Source organism: Theobroma cacao, chromosome 5, assembly GCF_000208745.1.
Source record: "Theobroma cacao cultivar B97-61/B2 chromosome 5, Criollo_cocoa_genome_V2, whole genome shotgun sequence".
Taxonomy (NCBI): Eukaryota; Viridiplantae; Streptophyta; class Magnoliopsida; order Malvales; family Malvaceae; genus Theobroma; species Theobroma cacao.
Genome location: NC_030854.1, coordinates 18,019,594 through 18,041,258, shown reverse-complemented (window position 1 = coordinate 18,041,258; position 21,665 = coordinate 18,019,594). Strand labels below are relative to the sequence as shown.

The following is a 21,665-nucleotide window of genomic DNA, read 5'->3' as shown; positions in this document are numbered from 1 at the left end:
AGGCGAGTAAATGGAGACGAATTAAAATAAGTCATCATACTGTAATTTCATTACCTTTCAACTCATTTCACCCAAATAAACAAATAGGCTTATGATTTCCTGAAAAGTTTGGCGCGTGCCAAAAATCATTCTCATACTTAGTTATCAAGGATACCTTGATCGAGGGTTATCCCAACTGAGTCCGCCAAGGCTGTTAAATGTCTTTACATTCGAAATTTTAGCCATGCCTTTACGTTGGTTGAGTCTTACTCTCACGCGGTGGTCCACGTGAAGTGCACTCAAATCTTTATCTCAGGAGATACTTCATCCAATATTTTCCCCCGGAGGTAAATATATAATTGGGTTACCGTGCCCCTCTCATAGGCAGTCCATGGAAACCCCCACCATTGCAGTGACTATGGATTATTTTATCTACCACCTGATTTATAAAATCTTTTTCGGCATGATATGGCAATTTATCGCAACTTAGCCTCTCAAGGCTGAATACACAGCACAAATAATTCTAACATCAAAATCAGTTTAGCCATTCATGCTCATTTATTGTCATAAGCCATTCAATTTAAAACCATAAATTTACAACACAAGCAGACAGTCTCCAATTGCTTTATTTTCAAAACCAGTATTCAATTTTTCAAAAAATTTATAAAATCATTTTATAAAATCACAATTTCTCTTAAAACATAGCAATCTACCATTTAAACCCATTTTTCATAAAATCACACAATTGTATAAAACTACTCTAGATAATTAAGACGATAATAAGTTCACTCACAGTTCTGGGAGTCGATGTACTCCTAATCCCAGTCTCCAAGCACAATCTCTGTACTTTTACCAGTGTAATTTACTCACCACCTATCCACAATGTACAATACATAATTCACCACATCAATGCTTGACCATTATAAAATCAATTCAGGCTCGGTGTATATGCATTATGATATGCAACTTATCTGACTACCGCTTAAATGCGGTGCTGACCTAATTCGGCCTATTACCTGATTAAATGACAATTGTGTTCGATTTGGCTCCAAATTGCTCCATTTTATTTCTAATATTTCAATTCACTAAATAAATTTCCAATAATCTAAAATTCAGCCTAACAACCCTCACAATTCTTCTTGAAAATTTCGGCCATTGTGGTGCACTATCACTAAAAATTTTCCCATTCCATTTTCTCACCATAAATCATCATTTCATTAATTTTTCAACCAATTCACTTGATCACAAAATCAATTCATTACTTCTACACTTCACATAGGGTTCAGCCATTGAAGGTTCATGGGGAAAATGGATTCTTTTCTTGTTGTTTTGTCTCTAAACATGCTTAACTAACTAAAAACACTAACATAACTTAGAATCAAATCAATCTAACATCATTCTCTCTCCATACCCATTCCAACCAGCCATGAATTCATCATGGAAACATGTAATTTAACCATGAAAAATTAGGAGAAATGCATGGGAAAGGTAGATCACAAGTCAAAATCAAGAAATTTTACCTTTTGTCACTTGTTTCCTTGAGTTTTCACCAATTTTTCCTTGAATTTCTCCACCTAAGGTTTGTTCTTCCTTGGCTTCTCTTCTCTTCTGGTTTGGCTGACTACTATGGGAGAAATGGGCTGATTTTTATGCCTTTTTATAAAGAAACAATAAAATAATAAAAGCATAACACATGGCATTTCCCTATTGATTCAAATTTTAAATATTTGACTTTTAATTCTTTAATTCTCCACCACACATTTCTCATGTTTATCCATTTCCATGATGAATAAAATTCCTTGGTCTTGACAAGTGTCGAGGGTAAAAATTTACCGATTTGCCCTTGAGGTGGCAAAATTACCATTTCGCCCCTATACTCCAAATTATACTGAAAATTAAAATTTTTTTCACTTATAAACCTCAAATCATACTCCGATAAGTCAAATGGGGCCAAAAACCTTTTCTTAAAATTTCCATTTTGTCCCTAGGTGGCAAATGATCATTTTGCCCTTAGATAGTGAAAATTTCAGTTTAACTCCAAATTGATCCTCAAACTCTGAATTACCATTTTGAGTCATCTCTGGACTGTGAAACACTTCATTTCACCTTAAAATCCCTATTTTAATTAGTTCAAGGTATAAATTGACTTACTTGTACTTCTAAGCACAATACCGACTTTTAGATATTCTTCTAAGGGTGTTCAAATATACAATCACTCTATCAGTCTCATGTGTAACATGGTAGATAATTTAGGACTAGGCTTGACACGTAGACTCAGTGATCATCATCGACCCAGTGAGTACGCGAAGAGGGAAAACAAACATAAAGGTAGAATGTTTATAAACTCAGGCGTAAGCGTAGAAAATACATTCCATAAAACTAAGATTTTGTTTTTATACCTTGCAGTTCTTAAGAATAATAATTCACAAATAAACATATGTGAAAACAGTTGTATTTAGGGTATTAAAAAATCTTTCAACCCCGACATCCAGTCATCATTAAATTCAATGACAAGTGAAAAATGAAAATTCTCAAATATAAAAAGGTGAATTAATTGATCACCAATGAATAGGTACATTTCACTTGCCATTAAATAAAAATTTTCAAGTATTAATGCCATGCATATTGAAATAAAAATCTACAAGTGAACATCATCCTCGGGTAGGTTTAATATAGCCCTTATGCTTACTCTCTCAGACATCATCACCTACTCATGGGAACTGCCCATGCCACCATATATAAATCGAGGCTTCAGGTCCCCTTTTACCTACTCGTGAGATCTGCCCATGCCACCAAATATAAATCGGGGCTTCAAGTCTCCCTTTTACCTACTCGTGAGAACTGCTCATGCCACCCAATATAAATCGGGGCTTCAAGTCCCCCTTTACAATCAAATATCGATAATCAACAATTCTTACTTTGTGCACAAAGACCACACTTGACCTGGTGTGGTAACAGGCCCTACCTAGAGTATCTCAATCACGTTAAAATAGAATCATTACAATTTAATACATTTGCATAACATGACAGATTAAAAGCCGTATAATCATAAAATGAATGTTGTGCATAATTTATTTTAAAGCATGGCATATTTACCAAATCAACATGCTAAATGAAATAAATAATTTATCATCAACTTCTATGAATCAAAACAAAAGCCATTGGCCTAAACATCACACAAACTTGCAAGGTATGATTTTGAAGTGAAAGCCAGTCAAAGGTTTGTTTCCCCGTATTTAAAAGCATGTAGATATATATATATATATTTACATTATGAAGAAAAACGAATTTAAAATCTTTGTCACAAACACAAACAACCTAAGGCTTTCTACCAATTCATGCTATCCATAATTTTGTCAACTATCAAATATGACATATATATATATATATATATATATATATATATATTATAGGGACAAAGTTTTGAAATTTAGCACCCACTCACCTCTCAATAACAGGACGCTACTTCGCTATTGGTTCTTGCCCATATTTAGCTATTCTTTCTTTTTTTCTCCCCTTGCTGCAGGTCTTCCTTCCAGCCGGCGCTTCTCTTTCTCTTCTTCCTTCTTCCTTTCTCTTCTTCCTCTTTCTCTTCTAGCACCGTCGCTACTCCCTCTCTCTTTTTTTTTCTTTCTTCTTCTCTATTGCTGCTCCTTCTTACTTTCTTCTCCTCTATCGCTGCTCTTTCTCTTTTTCTTCTTCTTTTTCTTTCTCTTTTTTTTTCCCTCTCCTTCTTCTCTTCGTCGCCGTGCTCCCTCTCTCTTTCCCCTTCTTTTTCATTTCCCCGAGATGCTGCTCCCTTTCTCTCATTTTTTTTCTCTCTCCTTTCTCTCCCTCGGGCCCCCACTCTCTTACTTCTCTTTCCTCTTCTCTTTCTTCTTCTCTTTCTTTCTTGTCTTTTCTCCCATTTTGGCAGCTTCACTTTTCTTCTTTTCTCTTTTTTTTTCCTTTTCTCTTCTCTTGCCGACCCCCACTTACTTCTTTTTTTTTTTTTTAATGAGTGGGGTGTCACAGTCTCCCCTACTTAAAATAAATTCATCCTCAAATTACATCAACATAAAGACACTTAATAGTACATTTAACTTTGAAACAAATATGGATATTCTGCTCGCATTTTCTCTTCTAGTTCCCAAGTCACCTCTTCTACCGAGTGGTTTTGCCATATTACTTTCACTAAAGCGATGTCCTTAGAGCGAAGCCTTTTTACTTGATAGTCCACTATAGCTACAAGCTGCTCTTGGTACTTCAACCCATCTTCCAACAGTATCGTATTATGTTGTATCACATGTGAAGGGTCTTGAACATATTTTCTGAGCATGGATACATGAAACACTGGATTAACCCCTTCCAAATCCGATGGTAATGCCAATTGATAAGCAACAACTCCTACGCGTTCTAGTATTTCAAACGGGCTAATATATCTAGGACTGAGTTTGCCTTTCTTGCCAAATCTTCATACTTCTTTACATGGTGACACTTTTAGAAACACATGATCACCTACTTCGAACTCTAGGGGCCTGCGGCTATTGTCGGCATACGACTTTTGTCTACTTTGAGCGGCCAACATTCGTTCTTGAATTATTTGTACTCCTTTCACTGCTGCTTGTACCATCTCCGTCCTTAATAATTTCCTTTCTCCAACTTCCAACCACCCAATGGGTGACCTACATTTTCGCCCATACAGTGCCTCAAATGACACCATCTTGATATTTGCATGGTAACTATTATTGTATGCAATTTCTGCCAAAGGCAAGTTTAAGTTCCAAGAAACTCCAAAATCCAACACAATTGCTCTTAACATATCTTCCAATATTTGGATTGTGCGTTATGACTGACCTTCTGTCTGAGGGTGGTATGTTGTGCTAAAGTTCAGTCAGGTTCCTAATTCATCTTGCAACCTCCTCCAAAATTGACTAGTAAACTATGGTTCCCTATCGGACATAATGGTCATCGGTATGCCATGGAGTCTAACAATTTCATTAATATAAATTCGAGCATATTGTGCCGCCCCGAACTTTGTCTTGACCAGGAGATAATGTGCTGACTTAGTCAATCGATCTACAATTACCCATATGGAATCGTATCCTCCTTTGACTCGGGGCAAGCCTGTTACGAAGTCCATGGCTATATGTTCCCATTTCCATTCAGGTATTGGTAACGGTTGTAATAATCCTGAAGGTCTTTGATGCTCTGCCTTCACTTGTTGGCACACCAAACATCTCAAAACATATTCCCCTACATCCTTCTTCAATCTTTGCCACCAATATACGGATCTTAAATCATGACACATCTTAGTAGCTCCCGAATGTACTGCATAGCAACAACGTGTGCTTCCTCTAGAATTTCTTCTCTTAATCCGTCCAAGTTTGGCACTTAGATTTGAGATTCGTGTCTCAACAATTCATCAGACCCAAAATCAAACTCAAAAACTTGCTCACCCACACTCCCTAAAATCGTCATTACAAATGTATCTCTAGCTTAGGCATCTCAAATTCGATCTATCAGTACTGGTCGGACTGTAAAATGTGCCAATAGTGCATTTGACCCACTGACCTCAAATTTAACTCACATATTACCCAGATCCTGTAACGCTTGCACAAACGATTTTCTCGCCATTGCAATGTGTGCCATACTGCCCATTGACTTTCAACTCAATGCATCAGCTATGACATTCGCCTTGCCGAGATGATAGAGTATCGTACAATCATAGTCTTTCAACAATTCCATCCATTTGCGTTGCCTTAAATTCAGATCTCGCTATTGAAATATATACTTCAAACTTTTGTGATCCGTATAAATTTCACATGTTTCCCTATACAAATAATGCCTCCATATTTTTAAGGCAAACACGATCGCTGCCATCTCTAGGTCGTGTGTAAGATAATTTTGTTCATGCCTCTTAAGTTGTCTTGAGGCATAAGCAATGACTCTACCATGCTGCATCAATACACATCCTAATCCAACCCTCGAAGCATCACAATAAACAGTGTAGCCCTTAGACCCACATGGCAAACTTAATACAGGTGCAAAAGTCAAACAAGCTTTTAATATTTGGAAACTGTGTTCACAAGCCTCTGACCATTCAAATTTTACTCCCTTTTGAGTTAACCTCGTTAACGGAGAGGCTATCTTAGAGAAATCTTTCACAAATCGTCAATAATACCCAGCCAATCCTAGAAAACTCTTGATTTTTGTAACTGCCGTGGGTCTAGCCCAATTCTCAATTGCCTCAACTTTATTGGGATCTACTTGTACTCTATCCTTGGATACAATATGTCCCAGAAAACCAACACTACTCAACCAAAACGCGCACTTAGGAAATTTCACGTACAATTTATGCTCCCGTAGGGTCTGTAGCACGATCCTTAAATGTTGTGTGTGCTCTTCCCAACTGCTCAAGTATATTAGAATGTCATCAATAAAGACGACCACAAATCTATCCAGGTATGCTCGAAACACCCTGTTTATCAAGTCCATGAAAGCAGTAGGGGCATTCGCCAATCCAAAAGACATCACTAAATATTCATAATGTCCAAACCTCGTATGGAATATGGTTTTGGGTATGTCCTTTTCCCTGATCCTTAATTGATGATATCCAGACCTTAAGTCAATCTTCGAAAAGCATTGAGCCCCTTGCAGCTGATCAAACAAATCATCAATTCTGGGAAGTGGATATTTATTTTTGATCGTGACTTTATTAAGCTGCCGGTAATCTATACATAGCCTGAGACTACCATATTTCTTCTTTATGAATAGCACTGGTGCTCCTAAGGTGACACACTCGGGCGAATAAAGCCCTTGTTAATTAAATCTTGCAATTGTTCCCTTAACTCCTTTAACTTTGTCGACGCCATTCGGTACGGAGGCATCGATATTGGTTATGTTTCTAGAATCAAATCGATACATAATTCAATTTCCTTTTGAGGAGGTAATCTGGGCAATTCTTCTGGAAGCACATCTACAAATTCATTTACTACAGGTGTAGCTTATAAATTTCCTTCTTCATTTTGTACTTCTCTAGTAATTGTAGCCATCACACTATCAACCAAATGGCTGCTGTGACCATAAATAACAAATGACAGCTTTCCAAGACTAACTTGCGATAACAATCTACATTAGCGTAGCAAGACGCCAGCCAATCCATTCCCAATATCACGTTGAATCCCAGTGTTATTATTAACACTAAATCCACCTAAGTGTCCCTATCTTTAATTTGGACCACACAAGAACGAAACACATACTCTGCAACATATGATTCATCCAACGGGGTGGTTACCACTAACGGTTCATCCATATATTCATATTGCTTGCTTAATTTAGGCATGAAATTTGAAGACACAAAAGAATGTGTGGATCCTGGGTCAAATAAAACTAATGCTTTGTAACCACAAATGAAAAGATTACTTGTTACCACCACATTCAAGACATGAGCATCTTATGGTGTCAGAGCAAATACTTTAGCTTGTCCCCCTTCAAAAGCACCTTGTTGAGTTGGCCTTGCTGATCTACCTTGTGACAAGGACGCTACCCCTTTTCCTTTATCCCTTCTGACATTTCTAGTTGGTGTGGTAGCAAAATCGGGTCGATGGAACCACGAGCCATCTCCTGGTTATGTCTATAGGTAGGACAATTCTTCTTCACATGACCAATTCCCCCACACTCATAACAGAACGCCGTTATTTGGTTACATGGCCCTGTATGAATCTGACCACAAAAAGTGTAAAAAGGACCCCACTGACCACTATGTCTTGGATTTGAATTAGTCATCCCACTGCTCATAACTCGTCTATAATTAATCCCATTAAAATCATTGCTACATAGGGGACTATGAGACTGAAAATTTATTCTTTAATTCGGTGGACTAGAGAATACTGACCCTCTGAGTAAGTTACCATCCCTTCGACCTGGTTGTCCCACTACATTAGCATATTTACCCCTACTAGGGTCTCTGTATCTAGAAGATCCTTCATCTCGATTTCTTTTACTCATTTCTCTTTCCACCCTAACCTCTATACGTCCCGCCTCGATTTTTCTAGCGGCATCAATTATTTCGAGATAGGATGTAAATCTCTAAGAGACTAGAATTCTGTATATTAGACTATGTAACCCCTTAATGAACCTCTTAATCCTCTCTCTTTCAGTCTGAACCAGATACGGGGCATATCTCAACAAATGAGTAAATTGGATGTCATAATCTGACACTGTCATCCCAAGCGCCTACATTAAAGTTTCAAACTTCTATGCCTTAGCGTCTCTCACGCTTTTAGGTAGAAATATGTCCATGAAAGCCTGTGTGAATTCCTCCCAAGTAAGTGGAGCAGAACCGAGAGGTCTACAGCGCTTGAGCGTAGTGAACAATATTTTTGTTACCTTCGTCAATCTAAAACTTGTCAACTCAACTGCCTAGCGACTAGAACAACCCAATGCAGTATAAATTTTGTCCATCTCATCTAAAATTACTTGTGGGTCTTCTGTTGATTTAACACTCGGAAAGGAAGGGGGTTTCAATTTCATAAATTCACCTAGAGTCACCATAACATTTCCCTGATCTATTTTCTCATAAGGTTGATAATCCAAATCTTCAAAACTAGAACCCATTGTTTCATTTGGTTGATACACTCCTTGTCTCCTAAACTCTATAAACTCTTACGTTAACCCTCGCAATCCAGCCGCTATCTCCTCTAAGGTGGTAGTGGGTACCTCAGAATAATCACCTCCTGTATCCCCAGAACTAGTATCGGCTCTCCTCTCATTGGAACTTTGACTGCTTTGAGGCCCGACGATTTGACCTCTAGGTCCACCTCTCCCATTGCTCCTAGGAAAAGATGCACATGGTCCCTCCGTAAGGTCATCTGGGGCATTAAACCCTCTAATTCCTCTTGAGGCTGCTCACATCTTAGGTGGCATCTCGGTACCTAGACAGCAACAAACACCCCTCAAATAACTATTAAAAATTATTAATGAAGGTCGCTTACTAAGATTAGAGAGTTCGTGTAGCCTCTTATCCATAATCCATGCTGCAGTCATGAACCATGAATAAGACTCTACACTACCTCTGACACTCCGCTGATAACACAAGAAATCTTAAGACTTTTCTAAACTTAGGGCTCTGATACCAATATTGTAACGACCCCTCCTTGGTTGCTATCGGTGTTTGGGACTTCTAAAGAATTTTTGCTAAGTCCCGAACAAGCCTCATTTAAGACTTCCACTAGATTCATTAAATACATATAATCAAATCATGTGTGTAAGCAAATATTAATAATTAAATTACTATCTACTTCATTCAAACTAATAACAATTCACGTTTATAAGTTAACAACATTTTTCAACATCTCACAAATTTCATTCTGACACAACCCTAAACAGCGAAGTGACTTGGAGCGAGGTTAGTAGATGCCTTTACCTACTTCGCGGTGAATCGTATGCACCGATGGTTACACGTTAGGTTGATCTCTATCTGCAAAAAGGGAAAATAAGAGGGGTGTGAGTCTCATAGACTCAATGATCATCATTGATCCCGTGAGCAGGTGAAGAGGGGAAACAAACATAAAGGTGGAATGTTTATAAACTCAAGAGTAAGCATAGAAAAGACATTCCATAAAACTAAGATTTTGTTTTTATACCTTGCAGTTCTTAAGAATAATAATTCACAAATAAACATATGTGAAAACAATTGTATTTAGGGTATTAGAAAATCTTTCAACCCCGACATCCAATCATCATTAAATTTAATGACAAGTGAAAAATGAAAATTCTCAAATATAAAAAGGTGAATTAATTGATCACCAATGAATAGGTACATTTCGTTTGCCATTAAATAAAAATTTTCAAGTATTAATGCAATGCATATTGAAATAAAAATCTACAAGTGAACATCATCCTCGGGTAGGTTTAATATAGCCCTTAGGCTTACTCTATCAAACATCATCACCTACTCGTGGGAACTGCCCACGCCACCATATATAAATCGAGGCTTCAGGTCTTCCTTTACTTACTCGTGGTATCTGCCTATGCCACCCAATATAAATCGAGGCTTCAGGTCCCCCTTTTACCTACTCATGGGAACTGCCTATGCCACTTAATATAAATCGAAGCTTCAGGTCCCCTTTTACAATCAAATATCGATAATCAACAATTCTTACTTTGTGCACAAAGACCACACTTGACCTGGTGTGGTAACAGCTCCTACCCAGAGTATCTCAATCACGTTAAAATAAAATCATTGCAATTTAATACATTTGCATAATATGACAGATTAAAAGTCATATAATCATAAAATGAATGTTGTGCATAATTTATTTCAAAGCATGGCATATTTACTAATCGGCATGCTAAATGAAATAAATAATTTATCATCAACTTCTATGAATCAAAACAAAGGCCATTGGCCTAAAGATCACACAAACTTGCAAGGTACGATTTTGAAGTGAAAGCCAGTCAAAGGTTTGTCTCGTATTTAAAAGCATGCAAATATATATATATATATATATATTTTTTTTTTATATTATGAAGAAAAAAAATTTTTAAATCTTTGTCACAAACACAAACAACCTAAGGCTTTCTACCAACTCATGCTGTCCATAATTTTGTCAACTATCAAATATGACATATATATATATTATATTATCGGGACATAGTTTTGAAATTTAACACCCACTCACCTCACAATAGCGGGACGCTACTTCGCTATTGATTCTTGCGTATATTTAGCTATTCTTTTTTTTCCTCCCCTTTGTTGTCGGTCTTCCTTCTAACCTGTGCTTCTCTTTCTCTTCTTCCTTCTTCCTTTCTCTTCTTCTTCTTTTCCTTTGGCATCGTCGCTGCTCCCTCTCTCTTTCTTTTTTTTTTCCTTCTTCTCCTCTGTCGCTGCTCTTTCTCTCCTTCTTCTCCTTTGTCGCTACTCTTTTTTTTTTTTTTTTTCTTTCTCTCTTTCTTCCTTTTCTGGCCCACAGCTCTNCTCCTTCTTCTCCTCATCGCCGTGCTCTCTCTCTCTTTCTTTGTCTTTTATTTCTCCCCGAGATGCTGCTCCCCCTCTCTCCTTTCTCTCCCTCGGACCCCCCACTCTCTTCCTTCTCTTTCCTATTCTCTTTCTTCTTCTCTTTCTTTCTTGTCTTTTCTCCCTTTTTGGCAGCTTGACTTTTCTTCTTCTCTCTCCTTGTTCTTTTTTTTTTCTTTTTCTCTTCTCTTGCCGACCCCCACTTACTTCTTCTTTTTCTTCTTCTTTTTATTTTTTTATGAGTGGGCGTCACACTTAAAGTAAATTAAAATAAAATAACTTAAATTAACTACTTAACATGTAATCTAACTTAAACTAGAAAAACAACTAAAATGCTTAAGATTTGAACTTAAAATCTCAAAGATTTAGCTATTTCAACCTCCAAAATGTGTTAAAATAACTCTATATAATAGAGTTATTAGTTAATATGTTATAATGTATGATGATGTGGTATACGAATATGGTATAGTGACATAGTCATATGGCATTTTCACCCTTCAAGTCAATGTCATGTGAGTATAAAATGACAAGTAATATTTTGACTAATGGCAATTAGTCAACCATTAACCATAAAGGTTTATTGGATCAAAAATAAAAGTGTAGGGGCTTAATTGAATGTAATAGAAGAATAAGAGCTTATTTGAACTGTCTTGAATAATTTGAGATCTTTTTCAAACAATATGCCAAACTTTTAGAATAAGACATTATGTAGATAAACAAGCCTAGGCCATAATCATCTTAACTTTTGAAGGTGTTAGAGCTACTAGATCCTATCCATGGACAAGTCTAAATTTATGCTATTTAAACCTAGTTGTATGACAAAGGCAGCTCAATAACTTAAAAGGCCTAAATCTAAATATTCAAATGAGGCATTTTTTATTGAAATTAAGAAAAAAAATTATTAAAATTTTATTCTTCTAAGTTTTTGAGATATAAAATTTCTAACTAAACATTTTATATTATAAATTGAAAAAAAAATTTTGGTTTTATATAGAGGACAAAAATAATTATTGGAGATCATTAAATACATATTATGTTGACTGATTTTGAATAAGAGAAATAGTTGAGAATTAATAACATTGTGAAAATTGAGAAGTGATAAAAAATTAAGATTTATTATATATATAATTAGAAAAATAAGAAAATATGTCATTTTATTAATTATAACTCTTACATATTTTTAATAGAAAATGAGATAAATAGTTGAGAATTAATAGGGATGTGGTCAGAGAAAATAAATACTTGTTAAGTACTTAATTTACGAAATAAGAGAATATGTGGATCTTTTATTAATTATCTTAATTTTTATATATTTTTAATATAATTAATTATATTATTATAAAATTATATAAGTTATGAAATATAGTTTTAATAAATGGCACGAAAGCTGGCTATTTCAAATCAGAATGGGGACTTCGTCAAGGCGACTTTATCTCACCTCAACTATTTATTTTGGCAGCGGAATATTTGTCAAGGGGACTTAATGGCCTTTTTGCTCAGTATCTTTCTCTTTATTATAATGCTGGTTGCTCATTCCTGGTTAGTCATTTGGCTTTTGCAGATGATGTTGTAATTTTTACTAATGGAACTTAAGCTTCCTTGTAAAAATTTAAAGTATTTTTGTAAGAATATGAGACAGTTTTTGGACAGAGGATTAATACTCAAAAGAGTTGCTTCATTACCCATAAAAACATTGCAACCACTAGAAGATAGATAATAGCATAGGCTACAGGTTTCATTCATAAATGCTTGCCTATTACTTATTTGGGAGCCCCCCTTTATAAAGGCCCTAAAAAGGTGATTTTGTTTGATGATTTGATTACGAAATTAAGGGTGAGAATCTCAGGATGGGAAAATAAGATTTTTTCCCCTTGGGGACGGATAACTTTATTAAGGAGTGTGCTATCTTCTCTACCTATTTATTTACTTTAGGTTATTAAACCTCCATTATGTGTCATTGAGAAAATTGATAGAATTTTTAATAGTTTTTTATGGGGAGATTCTGCAGATACAAGGAAAATTCATTGGGCTTCATGGCAGCACAGTACATTCCTATCCTCTGAAGATGGCGTAGATATAAGGAGCCTAAGCAATGTTTTTGAGGCATTTAGTATGAAGTTGTGGTGGAGATTCCAGACTTGTACTAGCCTATGGACACGGTTTATGAGAGCCAAATACTACACAGGTAGAATTTCAAGACAAATTCAGCCCAAACTCCATGATTCCCAAACTTGGAAACGGATGTTAGCTAGCTGCCCGGTAACTGGACAACACATCAGATGGTGGATTGGGAGGGGTGAGTTATTCTTTTGGCATCATTGTTGGATGGGTGACGAACCTTTGGTTAATCATTTTTTGTCCTTTGCATCTTCCATGATTCGAATGTCCAATTTCTATCATAATGGTACATGGAATGTGGGTAAGTTAAATGATGGATTGCCTGACGATGTTGTTGCAAAAATCCTAAAAATTCCAATCGATGAATCTCAGGTTGATGAGGCATATTGGGCTCCCACTTCGGATGATCGTTTCACTACTAAGTCAGCTTGGGAGATAGTTCGACAATGCAGTTCGGTTAACTTTGTGTTTAATTTAATTTGGCACCGAAGCATCCCACTTACTATTTATTTTTTTCTATGGAGATTATTTTAGGATTGGATTCCAGTTGATTTGAGGTTGAAATCCAAAGGCTTCCAACTTGCTTCTAAATGCCAACACTGCAACTCAGAGGAGTCACTTTTTCATGTCATGTGGGAATGTCCTCTAGCTTCACAGGTTTGGAGTTATTTTGCAAGATTCTTACAAATCTATATTATTCATCCACAAAATGTTTATCAGATTATTTGGGTATGGCTGTACTTTGGTGACAACACTAAAAAAGGACACATCCGCATTTTAATGCCTCTATTTATTTTTTGGTTTCTATGGGTTGAACGTAATGATGCAAAGCATAGGAACCTAGGCATGTATCCCAACAAAGTAACATGGAAAGTGTTAAAGCTTATTCATCAATTATTCCATGGGGGGCAATTCTAGCAATGGCAATAGAGGGGAGATATACAGATTGCTAAAGCATGGGGCCTTTTATTCCAAAAGACATCACCACCTCAACCAAAAGTATTCTCTTGGTAGAAACCATTAACAGGTGAGTTTAAGTTGAATGTTGATGATAGTTCTAAGCATGATTATCAAAGTGCTACTGGTGGTGAACTTCTTCAGGATCATACAAGTACTCTAATTTTTGGTTTTGCTGAAAACTTTGGCCTTATAATTCATTACAAGCAGAGTTAATGGCATTACATAGAGGTTTGCTTTTATGTATTGAGCACAATGTTTGTAGACTATGGATAGAGATGGATGCGAAAGTAGTGGTACAAATGATACATGGAGGACATAAAGGTTCTGCCCAAATTAGATACTTATTAGCTTCTATTCGTAAATGCTTGAGTGTCATCTCTTTTCGGATATTGCATATTCATAGAGAAGGTAACCAGGCTGCAGATTTGCTCTCCAATCAGGGGTACACGCATCAAAACCTGCATGTCTTTTCACAAGCTGAAGGTCAACTTAAAGGTATTCTTAGATTGGACAAAAATAATTTACCGTATGTTCGTTTTAAATAAATGTAAAGGAGTAGTACTCCTAATTTATTCTTACTTAATTCATTTTGTTTTCTATTTGGAATCTTGTAACATGGAGGTGTTTCAATTTTATGATTGCATTCATAAATATGCATGTAAAACAGGACATTCTTTTTAGGTATTTCTTTAAGCTTCTCCCACACTCATGTAATTTTGGAGATTCAGTTTATATTCCCCTCTCCATTGTACTTAATTACAGGGTAGCTTGACCCTGCGAGAATTTTTCAACATTAAAAAAAAAACCTTAAAAAAGGGTTTTGATGACTTTATGCTAGAGCTGGTCCTGTTGTACGGGAAAAGTAAGGATCATAACATTTATCCACAATGTGCACAGACCACTAATATCCTAATAAGTCTAACGCTTAGCTCGCATATGGCACTCAGCAGTCTCACATAAAACACCACTAGAGTAGGGTACCATTTATTAATCACTATGATATCTGAAGGATGGTTTATCATCGCCGCTCTAACTCTAATCGCACTAATTCTAACTGCCGAACCACCTTCAGTCCCAGCTGACAGAATCATTAATTTACCAGGCCAGCCACAAGTCAGTTTCCACCATTATGCTGGCTACATAACTGTCTAGATGAAAACCAACCAAGACACCTCTTTTACTACTTTGTTGAAGCAGAAATCGACCCAGCTTCAAAGCCTCTCGTCCTCTGGTTAAACGGAGGTTAATCCCCAATCCCACTCATCCGTATCATGAATTCAAATTTTATCCCAATTCAGTGCAGGTTTATAATTATACCGATTTGTTTGGTGAGTGGTCCTTAGTTAGGTGCATTACTAGTTAACCCATTTTGGGATTTTGCAGGGCCTGGTTATTCATCTGTTGGAGCTGGAGCTTTCTGTGAGCATGGTCCTTTTAGACCAAGTGCAGACATACTGCTCAAAAATGAATATAGCTGGAACAAAGGTAAATTTCTTGTCAAAACGCCGAGAAATATCTATAGACAGTATAGAAATTCATTTTATTAATTAGCTTTTGCTAATTTTGCAGAAGCAAACATGCTATACCTGGAGTCACCTGCTGGAGTAGGTTTCTCCTACTCTGCTAATAAATCCTTTTACACCTCTGTTAATGACGAGATGACAGGTCTCTTATTTGTTATGTACATGTTTCATCAAATGCATATATCAATTGATAAACTCAAGTTCAATTAGAAAAATTCATATATAAAACTGATATTGAGCTTAATCTTTTTAAAGCCCGAGACAATTTAGCATTTCTGGAAAAATGGCTCGCTAAATTCCCAGAATACAAAAATAGGGATCTGTTCATCACTGGAGAGAGTTATGGAGGTCTGCTTTAATTCAGGAACTATTTGATATTTATAGAACTCTTTGGTAATATTATAGCAAGAACTAGGAGAACTGAAAACTTTGCTCGTTACCAGGCCACTATGTTCCACAACTTGCAGAACTCGTCAGTCAATCGACCAAGAAGTTCAATCTCAGGGGAATAGCTGTAAGTATCTCCAGACATATTCAGAATTGTGCAGATTTTCTATTTGAAACAATCACAGAAATCTGGTGAGTGCAGATAGGAAACCCTCTTCTGGAATACAATGCGGATTTCAATTCACGAGCAGAGTTCTATTGGTCACATGGGTTGATATCAGACGCTACCTATGAAGCTCTCACATCAGTCTGTAACTACTCTCAGTATAGGCGAGAGAGGGACAGTGGTTCTCTAACCCCTGTTTGCTCAGCAGTGGCGAACCAAGTTTCAAGAGAAATTAGCTCATTCGTTCACATTTATGGTGTTACTCTTGATGTCTGTTTATCATCACTTTTTTTGCAATCCATGATTCTGACTGAGCTGGTGAAAACTTGAGTTCATTGTTTATTGCCTTTTTCTTTGCTCGTTTTTGGTTCTCAATTTCCTTAGAACTCTGCTTTTCTCCGTGTCTGGTGTTGATTCTGTCAAATTGGAGTTCTAAATCATGTACAGGAACCTGAAGAGGAGGTAGACGTCTGTGTTGAAGATAAAACAGTTCAGTATTTGAATAGAAAAGATGTGCAGGAAGCTTTTCATGCTCAGCTTGTTGGAATCACTGCCTGGACTGTTTGCAGTGAGTAAGTATTTGAGTCGGTGAAAACTTGTTAAGTTTACATACAAGAAACACAGAGTCCACTTACATTTTGGTTCCAAACCATATTTAGTATATTTCTCAGACATTCATATAATCTAAACTGTAACAGTGTCCTGAAATATAAGATGCAAGATCTGGAGATACCCACCATTCATATTCTAGACAGACTTGTCAGGTCTGGCATCCGAGTTTGGGTGTACAAGTAATTGAGATCAGTTTCTTCAAGAATGTTTCAAGATTATACAAGACAACAGCTAACATTAGTGCAAAATGTGTTCAGTGGAGATCAAGATTCAGTTATCCCCTTGATTGGAACAAGAATACTGATAAATGGGTTGGCAAAGGAGTTGGGACTCAACACATCAGTGGCTTACAGAGTATGGTTCGAGGGAAGGCAAGTTGCTGGTTGGACATAAGGGTATGGTGATATATTAACTTTTGCCACCATCAGAGGAGCATCCCATGAAGCTCCATTCTCACAACCACAAAGATCTCTTGTTCTATTCAAGGCATTTTTGGCAGGAAAGCCATTGCCAGAAACTTCATTAATTGATGAGCAGATGGAACATAAATGATGCTGATGTAATATGTTTCTTGTAATCTATTTCAACTAGGTAGTAAATATTCCTGTAGTTTCATTGCATTTTAAGTGATAATGTAAGGCTTGCAAGCTAATCGAATTTGTACTTGTAAAATACTGTATTAATTAATCATATTTCATGTTATAGGATATTTTATATAATGTATGAGGTATTTCTTTATTAATGAGTTTACTTATAAAAAGTTGTGAGAGATTTATGTAGATATAGTACTTGGAACATAATGGCCTTACAAAGAAATTATAAAGGTTATAATTATGAGATTCTTATGCATCAAAGTCTTATTCCTAAATATGTTCCTAGTCATTGTATTGTCAAGAATAAGGACATTGATAATGCTCAAAGGCTAGTACATGCTAAGCCTCCTTACTTTGGAAGCAAACAACTAATCTCATAGGTTGAAGTGTTCGACATACTTGGGGATAATATATGGGTGCTTGTTAAGGAATAAGTTCACTGAACATAACCCATTATGAGAGTTTTATTTAGTATTTCACTTAAGTGTCTATGAAAATATTCTCATGTAGACTTGTGATACGAAGCCATCTTATTTGTAAATTGTCATATTTTGATTTCACCTCAACAATTCTAGAGGCGACCAGATGCCTAAATAGAATGCTTTTGGGTATGACATGAAGCATCTGAAGATGAATGAGTAGTCTAGAGAGGATTCATCACCCCAAGCGATTTGAAGGGACATATGTTGTTTGCTCTTAGCTTATATTGACTAATAGTCCTTGGCCAAGGCAATCTTGAAAGGTCAATATGAAAGCTGCAGGACCAATATGGATAAGTTAGAAAATAAGCACTGAGCCAAGCTTTTTATCATCCGAGATTTATGATGAAAGGATTGAATTACACTGAGATACTGTACATTGGAAGTTTAGTTAAACCATGTTGACTCTCTTGACATTTGGGTGGTCATGATGTATTACTAGATGTCGCTCATGATCTATAAATATAAATATAAATTCTTAGTTGAATTAATTTATATTTATTACCAACATGTTGGGTACCGAATGGGTCACACACAAAGTGAATTGTCGAAATTAATTTGATTTCAATTGGATGTGATCTAATTGATTTTAGGAAGCTTAATCTACTTAGGTATTGGGTTAAATCAAATATGATTTGATGTAGTATTAAACAATGGCTCAATCAGCCCGAGATATTTTCTAATCCTTGTTGGATATAAAGTAGGTCAATTCACTTTATAAAAGAATCTTTTAGTTGCCTTTTGAACGTATAAAAGTGTCTTGTTTTATTTTCTCATGTGTTGAGATATGATCACAACCAAAAAGAGAGAAACACAAATGACCTCAATGTTGAGAGTTTGCTAGCACAAACTTTGGCTTAGGGATTCACACACTCTTAGTGAAGAGATTTCGATAAATCACTGTAGGGATCACCATTACAGGTATGACAATTGTACTGCTATAGTTTGATAATCCTAGTTGGTTTACAAAAGCTAAAAATGAAAAGCCAAGGAAGACTCCACCAAAGAAAGCAAACATCAAACTTTCAGGTATGTCGAAATCTTTCTCTTGTGATTTTTCTAGATTAGTTTCAATTAAAGTGATCCATGGCTTAGGGAATTAAAATTTTAATAATATTCTGTTGCGTATGATCACCTTAGCATAATTTGAATCCCCTTCAATTGTATTAGAGTCTCCTGTAATTGATTTAATCAAGTTTTATGTTTAGTTGTTGAAAATTACAAAACCTAGTTTTGTTTATATGTCAATATGATGCAAAGTTTTCAAAATTATTTAGAACAATTTTGAACAAAAATTTTTTATAAAAATTTTGAATGGATGTTTTAAATCTAATTAATGTTTCAAAAGGCCTTTAAAATGGTGATTTATGGGTTTAAAATCGTGATTTAATAAGTTCTTAAAGATTTTATTGACTTGTTTTAAGAAAATTCAAATCTAAAAAATCTTGCAACATAAAATGATCTGTTTTGGAAATTTTTTTGACTAACTTAGAGAAGGAGTTGGTGCATGATTTTTTAAAGGGTAGAAGGTTAAGAAGATGATCTAAACTTCTGAAAATTTACGGCATTTAATCACCTTGCTTGGGTGGTGATCTGATGATGTTTTTGCACAAATAGTTTGTTGGAATTGTATTCTTGTGTGACAAGGACTCTTGCAAAATCATGGTTGTTTGTACTCCAAATTTGCTGAGGTTTTGAGAGCATTTTGGCATGATGTTTGGGGGATGGGATGTCTCCGAATTGGTGCCAAAATCAAAGCAAACAATGGAGGATGGAGCTCCAAAGAATTTGGAATAGCATAGGTGATGCAAACCCAATACAATTGCATTAGCTTGCTCAATTTCTTTTCTATATAATTAGGAGTTGAATTATGGTCACGAGATAGATTTAGACTCCTAATTGTAGTGGAATATATCCTCAAGAGTTTAGGATTGCCCCAAATTAAATTCTAAAGTCAAATTGGCAAAGAAATAGAACTCTTGGCCATAAAGATCTAATTCTAGTTGGACTAGGATTGTAAAATTGAGGATAAAAAAGATTAAATTTTTTAATAAGATTAGAAAGCCTAATTGGATTAGGATTCCTTGTGGATATTAAATTTCTAATATGATTAGGACTCTTATTAAGAGTAAGGGTTAGATTTAAATTCATAGTCCTAAAAGGTTTAGGATTACTAAATCTATACTTAATTGAATTCCTAGTAGGACTAGGACTTCTAAATTAGCACAAGACTTGTAATGGGATTAGGACATCAAATAATTTGGATTAATATCTTCAAAGGTTGAGTGTTATTATTGCCAAATGACATATAAGATCTTCAATTTGAATTAAACATAAGTTTTATATGTTCATTATATGATTACGAATGCATAAGGATGATTATGGACTTAGACCACTATAACGTGTTATGGATAGTTATGGTTGAAAGCATGTGGTATTTATTTTATAAATAGAGAGTGTGTGCCTTGCCTTTCCTCTATTTTATTTAGGAGTTGTAAAATTCTCTTCTCATATTACTCTTCGCAAATGTAACTTGAGGTTTCTTTACATATATATAATTAGAATTCATAAGATTAAATGAGGAAGAAATTTTGTAATTCCAAGAATGAAGGACAAAGGCACCAAGGAGACATGAAGATTACAAGACTACAAGATATGATGATATTTGTATGTAATCCCCTAGGATTTAACCAAATTAGTTTCCTTTGATGGCTCAAGAAAGCTAGATTAGATAAAGCCCATAATCATCTTATGTAGTTAGCATGTGATAGATTTATTTTATGCAATATTATAAATGTTATGCATGCCAAATTCGATGAGACGTAAATAACAAGATAAAAGCAACAACTAAAATCCCTCATTAAAATATTGAGTCATATGTTTCACATGATTAAGTTACCTTCGACCATATAACAAGATAACCAGGCTATCCTTATAAATGGAGACTTGTTGAGTCACTAAAGGTCAAACTTTTACATGGGTATGTTTTAGTTATTGGTGGGTCTTACTCAACTAAAATTGTGTGGTTCGGATATGTCTCACTTGACCACATGGTCTTAGAGGCAAGGTTAGGCGAAATGCATATGATGCATTTAGACAATGAGTTGTTACCTAACTGATCTGGGAGTTACATGTGGATGCAATTGATAAGCTATGTTATCTACCTAATTAGGCTTATTGTGATTTGTTAAGTCACTCATGGTTACAATAAGTCGAAAAAGGTCCTAGTCCACTAGAAATGCCTAGTAGAGATTTCTATATGATAATGAGGGCTATTACTACAAAAAACTAGTGGGAGAATCAATGTAAGATTTAATACCTCATTTTAAATTGGTTAATAACATGAAAGGCTTATACAAATACTTTTTCTATATTTGTAGGTTGTTAGAATGAGTATACTAATAAGTGTTACTTTGCTTGGCATACTTGATGCTATCAACGTAAAATGTTTGGACTAGTATATCACTTTGAGAAAAGTTCTCATTAAATAGAAAGGTGCAATCTTGACAAGTAAAGAGATAGCATTAAATATGATTGAGCTTAACCTTTCTACTGCCAATCCTAAATCTTGGATAATAGATTCAAGATGTGGATTGCATATATGTTTTGACATAAAGGCTTTAAGGGATAGTAGAAGGCTTGGTAAAAATAAGGTAGTCCTAACAATGGGCAAAAGTGTAAAAATTACAGCAGTTGCTGTTGGGACTTGGAATCTTATTTTACCATCGGGCTTAGTGCTAGAGTTAAAAGGGTGCTATTGTGTACCAATATTAACTAGAAACATCATTTCGATTTCATACCTAGATAAGAATGATGATTTTGAATTTAATATGAAGGGCAATTGTTGCA

The 21,665-nt window shown here is 35.5% G+C and overlaps 1 pseudogene; it reads left to right on the top strand.

Moving 5' to 3' along the window:
- Positions 14,990-17,451, top strand: LOC18598581 (annotated as a pseudogene).